Here is a 19,171-nt window from a genome sequence, read left to right on the forward strand (position 1 = left end):
GAGTCGTGCGTGCTTGGCGTGGCCGCGGGCCCCGTGACGCCCGAGGACTCGAGTGCTCAGCCCCGTGTAGTGGCCGCGAAGGCCTGCCTGGGAGAAACGCCCCGGGAGGCCGGCAGGAACCCGGGATCGGAAGGGATGTGGAGGGGCCCCGGGTCGGAGGAGATGGCTTTGGCTGTGTTTGGTTTTGTTTCTTCTTCCCAAGATCCCGGGTGTGAAAGGGGCCAGAGGTGAAGTCCTGGGCTGGAAAGCCTCACGATTCAGCCCCGCAGCCCCAGGCCCTGAGTGTGGAGGAGGGCGGAGCGGGTCGGCGAAGGGCGCGGCTGCCGTTTTCCTGATGGGCTGGAGGGGCAGTGGCGCTTTCCGGACGAAGAGGACCGGAAGGGTCCCCGAGACCTCCGCTGGGAGCCACGCACCCACCCAAGGATACGGCTCCAGGAGGCGACGGAGGAGGGCGGCTGCTTGCCCTGGCCCGAGCTGTGCGTCCCCCGCCTTGGCCACAGCAGTGGACATTCCCAGAAGAACAAGCGCCCGAGAGCACTGAGAAATTTTCCCCCGAGAAAACTTGACCCTCGTCCTGGCAGCAGGACACCTCGGGAAGAAAGCCACCCAGCGGCCACCTGGGCGAGACCGGCTGCCCGAGCAGGCGCGCGGGGCCTCTGGCCGCTGGCCCCGGGCTGCCAGCCCCCACCCGGACTCCCAGCCGTGCCAGGAGAGCAGCGTGGAGACGCACGCCGGGGCCCTCGGCAGGCTCTTGGGGCTCCCGGAGGCGGCGGCTAGCGTCTACGGCCATACCACCCTGAACGCGCGCGATCTCGTCTGATCTCGGAAGCTAAGCAGGGTCGGGCCTGGTTAGTACTTGGATGGGAGACCGCCTGGGAATACCGGGTGCTGTAGGCTTTTGCTCCTCCCTCCCTCGCTGCTCCTTTTGTCTTCGGGGACTTCGCCACCACCCCCCCACCACCACCACCACCCCCAGCACCACCACCACCACCACCACCACAACGACCCACCGTGACCACGACCCCGACCCCGTCCGGGCCACCCGCCAGACCCACGCACACCGAATCCTCACAGCTACGTCCCCGAATCCTCTCCCCTCCCCACACTCTCCTGGGGCGCGCGCCCGCGACACGGGTCACCAGCGAGGTTGGTCCCAGGCCACGTTGGGGACCGCTCCCCAACTGCCCTCCAGGCGGGCGGGGAGGGACGTGCGGAAGCCATGAGAAAGTGGGTCCTGCACCCCAGCGGGCCCCACAGCGGGACGCGCCACACCTGGGCTCGCCACAAGGTGGTGCACTGGGTCCAGGGCAAGACGCCAGGGGACAGAGAAGCAGGGAGCCTCAGTCGGGTGCTGCTCCACGTCGCGCTCCGTCGCTCAACCCAAGACAGGGCAGCCAGCGCGCGACCTCTACGTGGGATCCCGCCTCCCACGGCAGAGCCTGCGGTCACAGGGACAGAGGGCGCAGGCCGCCAGAGCTCCGGATGCCAGCGGCAGCTCCCCGTCCCGCTCAAAGGGAGGGAGGGCCGCCGCTGGCGCCCAGTCGCCTGTGCCACCCTCCGGGTCTCAAAGCACTCCTCAGTCAGCTCAAGGACCGGGGCCACCTGGCCTTCGGGGTCACATGGGCTTGGGCACGACGGAAGGGACCGCTTGCCCCCGTGGAACAGACATTCTCCCCGTGGACAACCTCAGGTGCCGGGACCCTCTGCTCCGCCTTGGAAAACCCACCTTCTGCAATGTATGCCCAACGCAATCAGGCCGAGCAGATTGACCCCCTCGGCCCGGCCCCAGTGTGTGATGGGGCTCTGTGCGTGAGGGCTTGCTCTTCCCCACCTACACCAGGCACGGCATCTAACACACACACACACACACACACACACCACGCAGAGACACCCAGACCACGCACGCACGCACGGGGACGCACCCTCCTCTCCCCCACCCCACACACGAGCAGCCGAAGGACAAGAGGGTATGGCTGGGGCCTGAGCGGGAACAAGCGAAGCCTTGGTTTGCGGCCCCTCGGCCAACTGCATCAGGATTTTTGTCTGGGCTCGGAGGCCAGAGGATCTCTGCCATTTGCTAGCAGGGCCAGGGATGGCAGGAGGGTGGGTACGGGGCTCAGCCAGGGCCAGTTCTGCTGGCACGATCCTGTAGCACGTGGCCGCGTAGCACGGGGCCGGGTCTGAAGGAGGCCAAGCAGGGGCACAAGACCCAGCAGCGGCACAGGGAAGAGGCCCAGGGCACCCAGGAGCAGACGAGACCCGGGAGTCGTGCGTGCTTGGCGTGGCCGCGGGCCCCGTGACGCCCGAGGACTCGAGTGCTCAGCCCCGTGTAGTGGCCGCGAAGGCCTGCCTGGGAGAAACGCCCCGGGAGGCCGGCAGGAACCCGGGATCGGAAGGGATGTGGAGGGGCCCCGGGTCGGAGGAGATGGCTTTGGCTGTGTTTGGTTTTGTTTCTTCTTCCCAAGATCCCGGGTGTGAAAGGGGCCAGAGGTGAAGTCCTGGGCTGGAAAGCCTCACGATTCAGCCCCGCAGCCCCAGGCCCTGAGTGTGGAGGAGGGCGGAGCGGGTCGGCGAAGGGCGCGGCTGCCGTTTTCCTGATGGGCTGGAGGGGCAGTGGCGCTTTCCGGACGAAGAGGACCGGAAGGGTCCCCGAGACCTCCGCTGGGAGCCACGCACCCACCCAAGGATACGGCTCCAGGAGGCGACGGAGGAGGGCGGCTGCTTGCCCTGGCCCGAGCTGTGCGTCCCCCGCCTTGGCCACAGCAGTGGACATTCCCAGAAGAACAAGCGCCCGAGAGCACTGAGAAATTTTCCCCCGAGAAAACTTGACCCTCGTCCTGGCAGCAGGACACCTCGGGAAGAAAGCCACCCAGCGGCCACCTGGGCGAGACCGGCTGCCCGAGCAGGCGCGCGGGGCCTCTGGCCGCTGGCCCCGGGCTGCCAGCCCCCACCCGGACTCCCAGCCGTGCCAGGAGAGCAGCGTGGAGACGCACGCCGGGGCCCTCGGCAGGCTCTTGGGGCTCCCGGAGGCGGCGGCTAGCGTCTACGGCCATACCACCCTGAACGCGCCCGATCTCGTCTGATCTCGGAAGCTAAGCAGGGTCGGGCCTGGTTAGTACTTGGATGGGAGACCGCCTGGGAATACCGGGTGCTGTAGGCTTTTGCTCCTCCCTCCCTCGCTGCTCCTTTTGTCTTCGGGGACTTCGCCACCACCCCCCCCCACCACCACCACCACCCCCAGCACCACCACCACCACCACCACCACAACGACCCACCGTGACCACGACCCCGACCCCGTCCGGGCCACCCGCCAGACCCACGCACACCGAATCCTCACAGCTACGTCCCCGAATCCTCTCCCCTCCCCACACTCTCCTGGGGCGCGCGCCCGCGACACGGGTCACCAGCGAGGTTGGTCCCAGGCCACGTTGGGGACCGCTCCCCAACTGCCCTCCAGGCGGGCGGGGAGGGACGTGCGGAAGCCATGAGAAAGTGGGTCCTGCACCCCAGCGGGCCCCACAGCGGGACGCGCCACACCTGGGCTCGCCACAAGGTGGTGCACTGGGTCCAGGGCAAGACGCCAGGGGACAGAGAAGCAGGGAGCCTCAGTCGGGTGCTGCTCCACGTCGCGCTCCGTCGCTCAACCCAAGACAGGGCAGCCAGCGCGCGACCTCTACGTGGGATCCCGCCTCCCACGGCAGAGCCTGCGGTCACAGGGACAGAGGGCGCAGGCCGCCAGAGCTCCGGATGCCAGCGGCAGCTCCCCGTCCCGCTCAAAGGGAGGGAGGGCCGCCGCTGGCGCCCAGTCGCCTGTGCCACCCTCCGGGTCTCAAAGCACTCCTCAGTCAGCTCAAGGACCGGGGCCACCTGGCCTTCGGGGTCACATGGGCTTGGGCACGACGGAAGGGACCGCTTGCCCCCGTGGAACAGACATTCTCCCCGTGGACAACCTCAGGTGCCGGGACCCTCTGCTCCGCCTTGGAAAACCCACCTTCTGCAATGTATGCCCAACGCAATCAGGCCGAGCAGATTGACCCCCTCGGCCCGGCCCCAGTGTGTGATGGGGCTCTGTGCGTGAGGGCTTGCTCTTCCCCACCTACACCAGGCACGGCATCTAACACACACACACACACACACACACACCACGCAGAGACACCCAGACCACGCACGCACGCACGGGGACGCACCCTCCTCTCCCCCACCCCACACACGAGCAGCCAAAGGACAAGAGGGTATGGCTGGGGCCTGAGCGGGAACAAGCGAAGCCTTGGTTTGCGGCCCCTCGGCCAACTGCATCAGGATTTTTGTCTGGGCTCGGAGGCCAGAGGATCTCTGCCATTTGCTAGCAGGGCCAGGGATGGCAGGAGGGTGGGTACGGGGCTCAGCCAGGGCCAGTTCTGCTGGCACGATCCTGTAGCACGTGGCCGCGTAGCACGGGGCCGGGTCTGAAGGAGGCCAAGCAGGGGCACAAGACCCAGCAGCGGCACAGGGAAGAGGCCCAGGGCACCCAGGAGCAGACGAGACCCGGGAGTCGTGCGTGCTTGGCGTGGCCGCGGGCCCCGTGACGCCCGAGGACTCGAGTGCTCAGCCCCGTGTAGTGGCCGCGAAGGCCTGCCTGGGAGAAACGCCCCGGGAGGCCGGCAGGAACCCGGGATCGGAAGGGATGTGGAGGGGCCCCGGGTCGGAGGAGATGGCTTTGGCTGTGTTTGGTTTTGTTTCTTCTTCCCAAGATCCCGGGTGTGAAAGGGGCCAGAGGTGAAGTCCTGGGCTGGAAAGCCTCACGATTCAGCCCCGCAGCCCCAGGCCCTGAGTGTGGAGGAGGGCGGAGCGGGTCGGCGAAGGGCGCGGCTGCCGTTTTCCTGATGGGCTGGAGGGGCAGTGGCGCTTTCCGGACGAAGAGGACCGGAAGGGTCCCCGAGACCTCCGCTGGGAGCCACGCACCCACCCAAGGATACGGCTCCAGGAGGCGACGGAGGAGGGCGGCTGCTTGCCCTGGCCCGAGCTGTGCGTCCCCCGCCTTGGCCACAGCAGTGGACATTCCCAGAAGAACAAGCGCCCGAGAGCACTGAGAAATTTTCCCCCGAGAAAACTTGACCCTCGTCCTGGCAGCAGGACACCTCGGGAAGAAAGCCACCCAGCGGCCACCTGGGCGAGACCGGCTGCCCGAGCAGGCGCGCGGGGCCTCTGGCCGCTGGCCCCGGGCTGCCAGCCCCCACCCGGACTCCCAGCCGTGCCAGGAGAGCAGCGTGGAGACGCACGCCGGGGCCCTCGGCAGGCTCTTGGGGCTCCCGGAGGCGGCGGCTAGCGTCTACGGCCATACCACCCTGAACGCGCGCGATCTCGTCTGATCTCGGAAGCTAAGCAGGGTCGGGCCTGGTTAGTACTTGGATGGGAGACCGCCTGGGAATACCGGGTGCTGTAGGCTTTTGCTCCTCCCTCCCTCGCTGCTCCTTTTGTCTTCGGGGACTTCGCCACCACCCCCCCCCACCACCACCACCACCCCCAGCACCACCACCACCACCACCACCACAACGACCCACCGTGACCACGACCCCGACCCCGTCCGGGCCACCCGCCAGACCCACGCACACCGAATCCTCACAGCTACGTCCCCGAATCCTCTCCCCTCCCCACACTCTCCTGGGGCGCGCGCCCGCGACACGGGTCACCAGCGAGGTTGGTCCCAGGCCACGTTGGGGACCGCTCCCCAACTGCCCTCCAGGCGGGCGGGGAGGGACGTGCGGAAGCCATGAGAAAGTGGGTCCTGCACCCCAGCGGGCCCCACAGCGGGACGCGCCACACCTGGGCTCGCCACAAGGTGGTGCACTGGGTCCAGGGCAAGACGCCAGGGGACAGAGAAGCAGGGAGCCTCAGTCGGGTGCTGCTCCACGTCGCGCTCCGTCGCTCAACCCAAGACAGGGCAGCCAGCGCGCGACCTCTACGTGGGATCCCGCCTCCCACGGCAGAGCCTGCGGTCACAGGGACAGAGGGCGCAGGCCGCCAGAGCTCCGGATGCCAGCGGCAGCTCCCCGTCCCGCTCAAAGGGAGGGAGGGCCGCCGCTGGCGCCCAGTCGCCTGTGCCACCCTCCGGGTCTCAAAGCACTCCTCAGTCAGCTCAAGGACCGGGGCCACCTGGCCTTCGGGGTCACATGGGCTTGGGCACGACGGAAGGGACCGCTTGCCCCCGTGGAACAGACATTCTCCCCGTGGACAACCTCAGGTGCCGGGACCCTCTGCTCTGCCTTGGAAAACCCACCTTCTGCAATGTATGCCCAACGCAATCAGGCCGAGCAGATTGACCCCCTCGGCCCGGCCCCAGTGTGTGATGGGGCTCTGTGCGTGAGGGCTTGCTCTTCCCCACCTACACCAGGCACGGCATCTAACACACACACACACACACACACACACCACGCAGAGACACCCAGACCACGCACGCACGCACGGGGACGCACCCTCCTCTCCCCCACCCCACACACGAGCAGCCGAAGGACAAGAGGGTATGGCTGGGGCCTGAGCGGGAACAAGCGAAGCCTTGGTTTGCGGCCCCTCGGCCAACTGCATCAGGATTTTTGTCTGGGCTCGGAGGCCAGAGGATCTCTGCCATTTGCTAGCAGGGCCAGGGATGGCAGGAGGGTGGGTACGGGGCTCAGCCAGGGCCAGTTCTGCTGGCACGATCCTGTAGCACGTGGCCGCGTAGCACGGGGCCGGGTCTGAAGGAGGCCAAGCAGGGGCACAAGACCCAGCAGCGGCACAGGGAAGAGGCCCAGGGCACCCAGGAGCAGACGAGACCCGGGAGTCGTGCGTGCTTGGCGTGGCCGCGGGCCCCGTGACGCCCGAGGACTCGAGTGCTCAGCCCCGTGTAGTGGCCGCGAAGGCCTGCCTGGGAGAAACGCCCCGGGAGGCCGGCAGGAACCCGGGATCGGAAGGGATGTGGAGGGGCCCCGGGTCGGAGGAGATGGCTTTGGCTGTGTTTGGTTTTGTTTCTTCTTCCCAAGATCCCGGGTGTGAAAGGGGCCAGAGGTGAAGTCCTGGGCTGGAAAGCCTCACGATTCAGCCCCGCAGCCCCAGGCCCTGAGTGTGGAGGAGGGCGGAGCGGGTCGGCGAAGGGCGCGGCTGCCGTTTTCCTGATGGGCTGGAGGGGCAGTGGCGCTTTCCGGACGAAGAGGACCGGAAGGGTCCCCGAGACCTCCGCTGGGAGCCACGCACCCACCCAAGGATACGGCTCCAGGAGGCGACGGAGGAGGGCGGCTGCTTGCCCTGGCCCGAGCTGTGCGTCCCCCGCCTTGGCCACAGCAGTGGACATTCCCAGAAGAACAAGCGCCCGAGAGCACTGAGAAATTTTCCCCCGAGAAAACTTGACCCTCGTCCTGGCAGCAGGACACCTCGGGAAGAAAGCCACCCAGCGGCCACCTGGGCGAGACCGGCTGCCCGAGCAGGCGCGCGGGGCCTCTGGCCGCTGGCCCCGGGCTGCCAGCCCCCACCCGGACTCCCAGCCGTGCCAGGAGAGCAGCGTGGAGACGCACGCCGGGGCCCTCGGCAGGCTCTTGGGGCTCCCGGAGGCGGCGGCTAGCGTCTACGGCCATACCACCCTGAACGCGCCCGATCTCGTCTGATCTCGGAAGCTAAGCAGGGTCGGGCCTGGTTAGTACTTGGATGGGAGACCGCCTGGGAATACCGGGTGCTGTAGGCTTTTGCTCCTCCCTCCCTCGCTGCTCCTTTTGTCTTCGGGGACTTCGCCACCACCCCCCCCACCACCACCACCACCCCCAGCACCACCACCACCACCACCACCACAACGACCCACCGTGACCACGACCCCGACCCCGTCCGGGCCACCCGCCAGACCCACGCACACCGAATCCTCACAGCTACGTCCCCGAATCCTCTCCCCTCCCCACACTCTCCTGGGGCGCGCGCCCGCGACACGGGTCACCAGCGAGGTTGGTCCCAGGCCACGTTGGGGACCGCTCCCCAACTGCCCTCCAGGCGGGCGGGGAGGGACGTGCGGAAGCCATGAGAAAGTGGGTCCTGCACCCCAGCGGGCCCCACAGCGGGACGCGCCACACCTGGGCTCGCCACAAGGTGGTGCACTGGGTCCAGGGCAAGACGCCAGGGGACAGAGAAGCAGGGAGCCTCAGTCGGGTGCTGCTCCACGTCGCGCTCCGTCGCTCAACCCAAGACAGGGCAGCCAGCGCGCGACCTCTACGTGGGATCCCGCCTCCCACGGCAGAGCCTGCGGTCACAGGGACAGAGGGCGCAGGCCGCCAGAGCTCCGGATGCCAGCGGCAGCTCCCCGTCCCGCTCAAAGGGAGGGAGGGCCGCCGCTGGCGCCCAGTCGCCTGTGCCACCCTCCGGGTCTCAAAGCACTCCTCAGTCAGCTCAAGGACCGGGGCCACCTGGCCTTCGGGGTCACATGGGCTTGGGCACGACGGAAGGGACCGCTTGCCCCCGTGGAACAGACATTCTCCCCGTGGACAACCTCAGGTGCCGGGACCCTCTGCTCCGCCTTGGAAAACCCACCTTCTGCAATGTATGCCCAACGCAATCAGGCCGAGCAGATTGACCCCCTCGGCCCGGCCCCAGTGTGTGATGGGGCTCTGTGCGTGAGGGCTTGCTCTTCCCCACCTACACCAGGCACGGCATCTAACACACACACACACACACACACACACACCACGCAGAGACACCCAGACCACGCACGCACGCACGGGGACGCACCCTCCTCTCCCCCACCCCACACACGAGCAGCCGAAGGACAAGAGGGTATGGCTGGGGCCTGAGCGGGAACAAGCGAAGCCTTGGTTTGCGGCCCCTCGGCCAACTGCATCAGGATTTTTGTCTGGGCTCGGAGGCCAGAGGATCTCTGCCATTTGCTAGCAGGGCCAGGGATGGCAGGAGGGTGGGTACGGGGCTCAGCCAGGGCCAGTTCTGCTGGCACGATCCTGTAGCACGTGGCCGCGTAGCACGGGGCCGGGTCTGAAGGAGGCCAAGCAGGGGCACAAGACCCAGCAGCGGCACAGGGAAGAGGCCCAGGGCACCCAGGAGCAGACGAGACCCGGGAGTCGTGCGTGCTTGGCGTGGCCGCGGGCCCCGTGACGCCCGAGGACTCGAGTGCTCAGCCCCGTGTAGTGGCCGCGAAGGCCTGCCTGGGAGAAACGCCCCGGGAGGCCGGCAGGAACCCGGGATCGGAAGGGATGTGGAGGGGCCCCGGGTCGGAGGAGATGGCTTTGGCTGTGTTTGGTTTTGTTTCTTCTTCCCAAGATCCCGGGTGTGAAAGGGGCCAGAGGTGAAGTCCTGGGCTGGAAAGCCTCACGATTCAGCCCCGCAGCCCCAGGCCCTGAGTGTGGAGGAGGGCGGAGCGGGTCGGCGAAGGGCGCGGCTGCCGTTTTCCTGATGGGCTGGAGGGGCAGTGGCGCTTTCCGGACGAAGAGGACCGGAAGGGTCCCCGAGACCTCCGCTGGGAGCCACGCACCCACCCAAGGATACGGCTCCAGGAGGCGACGGAGGAGGGCGGCTGCTTGCCCTGGCCCGAGCTGTGCGTCCCCCGCCTTGGCCACAGCAGTGGACATTCCCAGAAGAACAAGCGCCCGAGAGCACTGAGAAATTTTCCCCCGAGAAAACTTGACCCTCGTCCTGGCAGCAGGACACCTCGGGAAGAAAGCCACCCAGCGGCCACCTGGGCGAGACCGGCTGCCCGAGCAGGCGCGCGGGGCCTCTGGCCGCTGGCCCCGGGCTGCCAGCCCCCACCCGGACTCCCAGCCGTGCCAGGAGAGCAGCGTGGAGACGCACGCTGGGGCCCTCGGCAGGCTCTTGGGGCTCCCGGAGGCGGCGGCTAGCGTCTACGGCCATACCACCCTGAACGCGCCCGATCTCGTCTGATCTCGGAAGCTAAGCAGGGTCGGGCCTGGTTAGTACTTGGATGGGAGACCGCCTGGGAATACCGGGTGCTGTAGGCTTTTGCTCCTCCCTCCCTCGCTGCTCCTTTTGTCTTCGGGGACTTCGCCACCACCCCCCCCACCACCACCACCACCCCCAGCACCACCACCACCACCACCACCACAACGACCCACCGTGACCACGACCCCGACCCCGTCCGGGCCACCCGCCAGACCCACGCACACCGAATCCTCACAGCTACGTCCCCGAATCCTCTCCCCTCCCCACACTCTCCTGGGGAGCGCGCCCGCGACACGGGTCACCAGCGAGGTTGGTCCCAGGCCACGTTGGGGACCGCTCCCCAACTGCCCTCCAGGCGGGCGGGGAGGGACGTGCGGAAGCCATGAGAAAGTGGGTCCTGCACCCCAGCGGGCCCCACAGCGGGATGCGCCACACCTGGGCTCGCCACAAGGTGGTGCACTGGGTCCAGGGCAAGACGCCAGGGGACAGAGAAGCAGGGAGCCTCAGTCGGGTGCTGCTCCACGTCGCGCTCCGTCGCTCAACCCAAGACAGGGCAGCCAGCGCGCGACCTCTACGTGGGATCCCGCCTCCCACGGCAGAGCCTGCGGTCACAGGGACAGAGGGCGCAGGCCGCCAGAGCTCCGGATGCCAGCGGCAGCTCCCCGTCCCGCTCAAAGGTTGGGAGGGCCGCCGCTGGCGCCCAGGCGCCTGTGCCACCCTCCGGGTCTCAAAGCACTCCTCAGTCAGCTCAAGGACCGGGGCCACCTGGCCTTCGGGGTCACATGGGCTTGGGCACGACGGAAGGGACCGCTTGCCCCCGTGGAACAGACATTCTCCCCGTGGACAACCTCAGGTGCCGGGACCCTCTGCTCCGCCTTGGAAAACCCACCTTCTGCAATGTATGCCCAACGCAATCAGGCCGAGCAGATTGACCCCCTCGGCCCGGCCCCAGTGTGTGATGGGGCTCTGTGCGTGAGGGCTTGCTCTTCCCCACCTACACCAGGCACGGCATCTAACACACACACACACACACACACACACCACGCAGAGACACCCAGACCACGCACGCACGCACGGGGACGCACCCTCCTCTCCCCCACCCCACACACGAGCAGCCGAAGGACAAGAGGGTATGGCTGGGGCCTGAGCGGGAACAAGCGAAGCCTTGGTTTGCGGCCCCTCGGCCAACTGCATCAGGATTTTTGTCTGGGCTCGGAGGCCAGAGGATCTCTGCCATTTGCTAGCAGGGCCAGGGATGGCAGGAGGGTGGGTACGGGGCTCAGCCAGGGCCAGTTCTGCTGGCACGATCCTGTAGCACGTGGCCGCGTAGCACGGGGCCGGGTCTGAAGGAGGCCAAGCAGGGGCACAAGACCCAGCAGCGGCACAGGGAAGAGGCCCAGGGCACCCAGGAGCAGACGAGACCCGGGAGTCGTGCGTGCTTGGCGTGGCCGCGGGCCCCGTGACGCCCGAGGACTCGAGTGCTCAGCCCCGTGTAGTGGCCGCGAAGGCCTGCCTGGGAGAAACGCCCCGGGAGGCCGGCAGGAACCCGGGATCGGAAGGGATGTGGAGGGGCCCCGGGTCGGAGGAGATGGCTTTGGCTGTGTTTGGTTTTGTTTCTTCTTCCCAAGATCCCGGGTGTGAAAGGGGCCAGAGGTGAAGTCCTGGGCTGGAAAGCCTCACGATTCAGCCCCGCAGCCCCAGGCCCTGAGTGTGGAGGAGGGCGGAGCGGGTCGGCGAAGGGCGCGGCTGCCGTTTTCCTGATGGGCTGGAGGGGCAGTGGCGCTTTCCGGACGAAGAGGACCGGAAGGGTCCCCGAGACCTCCGCTGGGAGCCACGCACCCACCCAAGGATACGGCTCCAGGAGGCGACGGAGGAGGGCGGCTGCTTGCCCTGGCCCGAGCTGTGCGTCCCCCGCCTTGGCCACAGCAGTGGACATTCCCAGAAGAACAAGCGCCCGAGAGCACTGAGAAATTTTCCCCCGAGAAAACTTGACCCTCGTCCTGGCAGCAGGACACCTCGGGAAGAAAGCCACCCAGCGGCCACCTGGGCGAGACCGGCTGCCCGAGCAGGCGCGCGGGGCCTCTGGCCGCTGGCCCCGGGCTGCCAGCCCCCACCCGGACTCCCAGCCGTGCCAGGAGAGCAGCGTGGAGACGCACGCCGGGGCCCTCGGCAGGCTCTTGGGGCTCCCGGAGGCGGCGGCTAGCGTCTACGGCCATACCACCCTGAACGCGCCCGATCTCGTCTGATCTCGGAAGCTAAGCAGGGTCGGGCCTGGTTAGTACTTGGATGGGAGACCGCCTGGGAATACCGGGTGCTGTAGGCTTTTGCTCCTCCCTCCCTCGCTGCTCCTTTTGTCTTCGGGGACTTCGCCACCACCCCCCCCACCACCACCACCACCCCCAGCACCACCACCACCACCACCACCACCACAACGACCCACCGTGACCACGACCCCGACCCCGTCCGGGCCACCCGCCAGACCCACGCACACCGAATCCTCACAGCTACGTCCCCGAATCCTCTCCCCTCCCCACACTCTCCTGGGGCGCGCGCCCGCGACACGGGTCACCAGCGAGGTTGGTCCCAGGCCACGTTGGGGACCGCTCCCCAACTGCCCTCCAGGCGGGCGGGGAGGGACGTGCGGAAGCCATGAGAAAGTGGGTCCTGCACCCCAGCGGGCCCCACAGCGGGACGCGCCACACCTGGGCTCGCCACAAGGTGGTGCACTGGGTCCAGGGCAAGACGCCAGGGGACAGAGAAGCAGGGAGCCTCAGTCGGGTGCTGCTCCACGTCGCGCTCCGTCGCTCAACCCAAGACAGGGCAGCCAGCGCGCGACCTCTACGTGGGATCCCGCCTCCCACGGCAGAGCCTGCGGTCACAGGGACAGAGGGCGCAGGCCGCCAGAGCTCCGGATGCCAGCGGCAGCTCCCCGTCCCGCTCAAAGGGAGGGAGGGCCGCCGCTGGCGCCCAGTCGCCTGTGCCACCCTCCGGGTCTCAAAGCACTCCTCAGTCAGCTCAAGGACCGGGGCCACCTGGCCTTCGGGGTCACATGGGCTTGGGCACGACGGAAGGGACCGCTTGCCCCCGTGGAACAGACATTCTCCCCGTGGACAACCTCAGGTGCCGGGACCCTCTGCTCCGCCTTGGAAAACCCACCTTCTGCAATGTATGCCCAACGCAATCAGGCCGAGCAGATTGACCCCCTCGGCCCGGCCCCAGTGTGTGATGGGGCTCTGTGCGTGAGGGCTTGCTCTTCCCCACCTACACCAGGCACGGCATCTAACACACACACACACACACACACACACCACGCAGAGACACCCAGACCACGCACGCACGCACGGGGACGCACCCTCCTCTCCCCCACCCCACACACGAGCAGCCGAAGGACAAGAGGGTATGGCTGGGGCCTGAGCGGGAACAAGCGAAGCCTTGGTTTGCGGCCCCTCGGCCAACTGCATCAGGATTTTTGTCTGGGCTCGGAGGCCAGAGGATCTCTGCCATTTGCTAGCAGGGCCAGGGATGGCAGGAGGGTGGGTACGGGGCTCAGCCAGGGCCAGTTCTGCTGGCACGATCCTGTAGCACGTGGCCGCGTAGCACGGGGCCGGGTCTGAAGGAGGCCAAGCAGGGGCACAAGACCCAGCAGCGGCACAGGGAAGAGGCCCAGGGCACCCAGGAGCAGACGAGACCCGGGAGTCGTGCGTGCTTGGCGTGGCCGCGGGCCCCGTGACGCCCGAGGACTCGAGTGCTCAGCCCCGTGTAGTGGCCGCGAAGGCCTGCCTGGGAGAAACGCCCCGGGAGGCCGGCAGGAACCCGGGATCGGAAGGGATGTGGAGGGGCCCCGGGTCGGAGGAGATGGCTTTGGCTGTGTTTGGTTTTGTTTCTTCTTCCCAAGATCCCGGGTGTGAAAGGGGCCAGAGGTGAAGTCCTGGGCTGGAAAGCCTCACGATTCAGCCCCGCAGCCCCAGGCCCTGAGTGTGGAGGAGGGCGGAGCGGGTCGGCGAAGGGCGCGGCTGCCGTTTTCCTGATGGGCTGGAGGGGCAGTGGCGCTTTCCGGACGAAGAGGACCGGAAGGGTCCCCGAGACCTCCGCTGGGAGCCACGCACCCACCCAAGGATACGGCTCCAGGAGGCGACGGAGGAGGGCGGCTGCTTGCCCTGGCCCGAGCTGTGCGTCCCCCGCCTTGGCCACAGCAGTGGACATTCCCAGAAGAACAAGCGCCCGAGAGCACTGAGAAATTTTCCCCCGAGAAAACTTGACCCTCGTCCTGGCAGCAGGACACCTCGGGAAGAAAGCCACCCAGCGGCCACCTGGGCGAGACCGGCTGCCCGAGCAGGCGCGCGGGGCCTCTGGCCGCTGGCCCCGGGCTGCCAGCCCCCACCCGGACTCCCAGCCGTGCCAGGAGAGCAGCGTGGAGACGCACGCCGGGGCCCTCGGCAGGCTCTTGGGGCTCCCGGAGGCGGCGGCTAGCGTCTACGGCCATACCACCCTGAACGCGCCCGATCTCGTCTGATCTCGGAAGCTAAGCAGGGTCGGGCCTGGTTAGTACTTGGATGGGAGACCGCCTGGGAATACCGGGTGCTGTAGGCTTTTGCTCCTCCCTCCCTCGCTGCTCCTTTTGTCTTCGGGGACTTCGCCACCACCCCCCCCACCACCACCACCACCCCCAGCACCACCACCACCACCACCACCACAACGACCCACCGTGACCACGACCCCGACCCCGTCCGGGCCACCCGCCAGACCCACGCACACCGAATCCTCACAGCTACGTCCCCGAATCCTCTCCCCTCCCCACACTCTCCTGGGGCGCGCGCCCGCGACACGGGTCACCAGCGAGGTTGGTCCCAGGCCACGTTGGGGACCGCTCCCCAACTGCCCTCCAGGCGGGCGGGGAGGGACGTGCGGAAGCCATGAGAAAGTGGGTCCTGCACCCCAGCGGGCCCCACAGCGGGACGCGCCACACCTGGGCTCGCCACAAGGTGGTGCACTGGGTCCAGGGCAAGACGCCAGGGGACAGAGAAGCAGGGAGCCTCAGTCGGGTGCTGCTCCACGTCGCGCTCCGTCGCTCAACCCAAGACAGGGCAGCCAGCGCGCGACCTCTACGTGGGATCCCGCCTCCCACGGCAGAGCCTGCGGTCACAGGGACAGAGGGCGCAGGCCGCCAGAGCTCCGGATGCCAGCGGCAGCTCCCCGTCCCGCTCAAAGGGAGGGAGGGCCGCCGCTGGCGCCCAGTCGCCTGTGCCACCCTCCGGGTCTCAAAGCACTCCTCAGTCAGCTCAAGGACCGGGGCCACCTGGCCTTCGGGGTCACATGGGCTTGGGCACGACGGAAGGGACCGCTTGCCCCCGTGGAACAGACATTCTCCCCGTGGACAACCTCAGGTGCCGGGACCCTCTGCTCCGCCTTGGAAAACCCACCTTCTGCAATGTATGCCCAACGCAATCAGGCCGAGCAGATTGACCCCCTCGGCCCGGCCCCAGTGTGTGATGGGGCTCTGTGCGTGAGGGCTTGCTCTTCCCCACCTACACCAGGCACGGCATCTAACACACACACACACACACACACACACCACGCAGAGACACCCAGACCACGCACGCACGCACGGGGACGCACCCTCCTCTCCCCCACCCCACACACGAGCAGCCGAAGGACAAGAGGGTATGGCTGGGGCCTGAGCGGGAACAAGCGAAGCCTTGGTTTGCGGCCCCTCGGCCAACTGCATCAGGATTTTTGTCTGGGCTCGGAGGCCAGAGGATCTCTGCCATTTGCTAGCAGGGCCAGGGATGGCAGGAGGGTGGGTACGGGGCTCAGCCAGGGCCAGTTCTGCTGGCACGATCCTGTAGCACGTGGCCGCGTAGCACGGGGCCGGGTCTGAAGGAGGCCAAGCAGGGGCACAAGACCCAGCAGCGGCACAGGGAAGAGGCCCAGGGCACCCAGGAGCAGACGAGACCCGGGAGTCATGCGTGCTTGGCGTGGCCGCGGGCCCCGTGACGCCCGAGGACTCGAGTGCTCAGCCCCGTGTAGTGGCCGCGAAGGCCTGCCTGGGAGAAACGCCCCGGGAGGCCGGCAGGAACCCGGGATCGGAAGGGATGTGGAGGGGCCCCGGGTCGGAGGAGATGGCTTTGGCTGTGTTTGGTTTTGTTTCTTCTTCCCAAGATCCCGGGTGTGAAAGGGGCCAGAGGTGAAGTCCTGGGCTGGAAAGCCTCACGATTCAGCCCCGCAGCCCCAGGCCCTGAGTGTGGAGGAGGGCGGAGCGGGTCGGCGAAGGGCGCGGCTGCCGTTTTCCTGATGGGCTGGAGGGGCAGTGGCGCTTTCCGGACGAAGAGGACCGGAAGGGTCCCCGAGACCTCCGCTGGGAGCCACGCACCCACCCAAGGATACGGCTCCAGGAGGCGACGGAGGAGGGCGGCTGCTTGCCCTGGCCCGAGCTGTGCGTCCCCCGCCTTGGCCACAGCAGTGGACATTCCCAGAAGAACAAGCGCCCGAGAGCACTGAGAAATTTTCCCCCGAGAAAACTTGACCCTCGTCCTGGCAGCAGGACACCTCGGGAAGAAAGCCACCCAGCGGCCACCTGGGCGAGACCGGCTGCCCGAGCAGGCGCGCGGGGCCTCTGGCCGCTGGCCCCGGGCTGCCAGCCCCCACCCGGACTCCCAGCCGTGCCAGGAGAGCAGCGTGGAGACGCACGCCGGGGCCCTCGGCAGGCTCTTGGGGCTCCCGGAGGCGGCGGCTAGCGTCTACGGCCATACCACCCTGAACGCGCCCGATCTCGTCTGATCTCGGAAGCTAAGCAGGGTCGGGCCTGGTTAGTACTTGGATGGGAGACCGCCTGGGAATACCGGGTGCTGTAGGCTTTTGCTCCTCCCTCCCTCGCTGCTCCTTTTGTCTTCGGGGACTTCGCCACCACCCCCCCCACCACCACCACCACCCCCAGCACCACCACCACCACCACCACCACAACGACCCACCGTGACCACGACCCCGACCCCGTCCGGGCCACCCGCCAGACCCACGCACACCGAATCCTCACAGCTACGTCCCCGAATCCTCTCCCCTCCCCACACTCTCCTGGGGCGCGCGCCCGCGACACGGGTCACCAGCGAGGTTGGTCCCAGGCCACGTTGGGGACCGCTCCCCAACTGCCCTCCAGGCGGGCGGGGAGGGACGTGCGGAAGCCATGAGAAAGTGGGTCCTGCACCCCAGCGGGCCCCACAGCGGGACGCGCCACACCTGGGCTCGCCACAAGGTGGTGCACTGGGTCCAGGGCAAGACGCCAGGGGACAGAGAAGCAGGGAGCCTCAGTCGGGTGCTGCTCCACGTCGCGCTCCGTCGCTCAACCCAAGACAGGGCAGCCAGCGCGCGACCTCTACGTGGGATCCCGCCTCCCACGGCAGAGCCTGCGGTCACAGGGACAGAGGGCGCAGGCCGCCAGAGCTCCGGATGCCAGCGGCAGCTCCCCGTCCCGCTCAAAGGGAGGGAGGGCCGCCGCTGGCGCCCAGTCGCCTGTGCCACCCTCCGGGTCTCAAAGCACTCCTCAGTCAGCTCAAGGACCGGGGCCACCTGGCCTTCGGGGTCACATGGGCTTGGGCACGACGGAAGGGACCGCTTGCCCCCGTGGAACAGACATTCTCCCCGTGGACAACCTCAGGTGCCGGGACCCTCTGCTCCGCCTTGGAAAACCCACCTTCTGCAATGTATGCCCAACGCAATCAGGCCGAGCAGATTGACCCCCTCGGCCCGGCCCCAGTGTGTGATGGGGCTCTGTGCGTGAGGGCTTGCTCTTCCCCACCTACACCAGGCACGGCATCTAACACACACACACACACACACACACACCACGCAGAGACACCCAGACCACGCACGCACGCACGGGGACGCACCCTCCTCTCCCCCACCCCACACACGAGCAGCCGAAGGACAAGAGGGTATGGCTGGGGCCTGAGCGGGAACAAGCGAAGCCTTGGTTTGCGGCCCCTCGGCCAACTGCATCAGGATTTTTGTCTGGGCTCGGAGGCCAGAGGATCTCTGCCATTTGCTAGCAGGGCCAGGGATGGCAGGAGGGTGGGTACGGGGCTCAGCCAGGGCCAGTTCTGCTGGCACGATCCTGTAGCACGTGGCCGCGTAGCACGGGGCCGGGTCTGAAGGAGGCCAAGCAGGGGCACAAGACCCAGCAGCGGCACAGGGAAGAGGCCCAGGGCACCCAGGAGCAGACGAGACCCGGGAGTCGTGCGTGCTTGGCGTGGCCGCGGGCCCCGTGACGCCCGAGGACTCGAGTGCTCAGCCCCGTGTAGTGGCCGCGAAGGCCTGCCTGGGAGAAACGCCCCGGGAGGCCGGCAGGAACCCGGGATCGGAAGGGATGTGGAGGGGCCCCGGGTCGGAGGAGATGGCTTTGGCTGTGTTTGGTTTTGTTTCTTCTTCCCAAGATCCCGGGTGTGAAAGGGGCCAGAGGTGAAGTCCTGGGCTGGAAAGCCTCACGATTCAGCCCCGCAGCCCCAGGCCCTGAGTGTGGAGGAGGGCGGAGCGGGTCGGCGAAGGGCGCGGCTGCCGTTTTCCTGATGGGCTGGAGGGGCAGTGGCGCTTTCCGGACGAAGAGGACCGGAAGGGTCCCCGAGACCTCCGCTGGGAGCCACGCACCCACCCAAGGATACGGCTCCAGGAGGCGACGGAGGAGGGCGGCTGCTTGCCCTGGCCCGAGCTGTGCGTCCCCCGCCTTGGCCACAGCAGTGGACATTCCCAGAAGAACAAGCGCCCGAGAGCACTGAGAAATTTTCCCCCGAGAAAACTTGACCCTCGTCCTGGCAGCAGGACACCTCGGGAAGAAAGCCACCCAGCGGCCACCTGGGCGAGACCGGCTGCCCGAGCAGGCGCGCGGGGCCTCTGGCCGCTGGCCCCGGGCTGCCAGCCCCCACCCGGACTCCCAGCCGTGCCAGGAGAGCAGCGTGGAGACGCACGCCGGGGCCCTCGGCAGGCTCTTGGGGCTCCCGGAGGCGGCGGCTAGCGTCTACGGCCATACCACCCTGAACGCGCCCGATCTCGTCTGATCTCGGAAGCTAAGCAGGGTCGGGCCTGGTTAGTACTTGGATGGGAGACCGCCTGGGAATACCGGGTGCTGTAGGCTTTTGCTCCTCCCTCCCTCGCTGCTCCTTTTGTCTTCGGGGACTTCGCCACCACCCCCCCCACCACCACCACCACCCCCAGCACCACCACCACCACCACCACCACAACGACCCACCGTGACCACGACCCCGACCCCGTCCGGGCCACCCGCCAGACC

At 67.8% G+C, this 19,171-nt stretch overlaps 9 non-coding genes across 9 annotated transcripts; all 9 read left to right on the forward strand.

Moving 5' to 3' along the window:
• The first annotated feature begins 778 nt into the window (after positions 1-778).
• LOC141412658 (5S ribosomal RNA) lies at positions 779-897 on the forward strand. The gene has a single exon (XR_012437500.1). It is a non-coding gene; the product is annotated as a 5S ribosomal RNA (ribosomal RNA).
• Positions 898-3,041: 2,144 nt separating this feature from the next.
• Positions 3,042-3,160, forward strand: LOC141411831 (5S ribosomal RNA). The gene has a single exon (XR_012436672.1). It is a non-coding gene; the product is annotated as a 5S ribosomal RNA (ribosomal RNA).
• A 2,146-nt stretch (positions 3,161-5,306) lies between these two features.
• Positions 5,307-5,425, forward strand: LOC141412659 (5S ribosomal RNA). Its single transcript, XR_012437501.1, has one exon. It is a non-coding gene; the product is annotated as a 5S ribosomal RNA (ribosomal RNA).
• Positions 5,426-7,571: 2,146 nt separating this feature from the next.
• Positions 7,572-7,690, forward strand: LOC141411832 (5S ribosomal RNA). The gene has a single exon (XR_012436673.1). It is a non-coding gene; the product is annotated as a 5S ribosomal RNA (ribosomal RNA).
• Positions 7,691-9,837: 2,147 nt separating this feature from the next.
• LOC141411834 (5S ribosomal RNA) lies at positions 9,838-9,956 on the forward strand. Its single transcript, XR_012436675.1, has one exon. It is a non-coding gene; the product is annotated as a 5S ribosomal RNA (ribosomal RNA).
• Positions 9,957-12,101: 2,145 nt separating this feature from the next.
• Positions 12,102-12,220, forward strand: LOC141411836 (5S ribosomal RNA). The gene has a single exon (XR_012436676.1). It is a non-coding gene; the product is annotated as a 5S ribosomal RNA (ribosomal RNA).
• Positions 12,221-14,368: 2,148 nt separating this feature from the next.
• On the forward strand, positions 14,369-14,487 carry LOC141411837 (5S ribosomal RNA). The gene has a single exon (XR_012436677.1). It is a non-coding gene; the product is annotated as a 5S ribosomal RNA (ribosomal RNA).
• A 2,145-nt stretch (positions 14,488-16,632) lies between these two features.
• On the forward strand, positions 16,633-16,751 carry LOC141411838 (5S ribosomal RNA). The gene has a single exon (XR_012436678.1). It is a non-coding gene; the product is annotated as a 5S ribosomal RNA (ribosomal RNA).
• A 2,145-nt stretch (positions 16,752-18,896) lies between these two features.
• Positions 18,897-19,015, forward strand: LOC141411839 (5S ribosomal RNA). The gene has a single exon (XR_012436679.1). It is a non-coding gene; the product is annotated as a 5S ribosomal RNA (ribosomal RNA).
• Positions 19,016-19,171: the final 156 nt, after the last annotated feature.

The sequence above is a fragment of the Castor canadensis genome, chromosome 10 (genome assembly GCF_047511655.1).
Source record: "Castor canadensis chromosome 10, mCasCan1.hap1v2, whole genome shotgun sequence".
Lineage (NCBI taxonomy): Eukaryota > Metazoa > Chordata > Mammalia > Rodentia > Castoridae > Castor > Castor canadensis.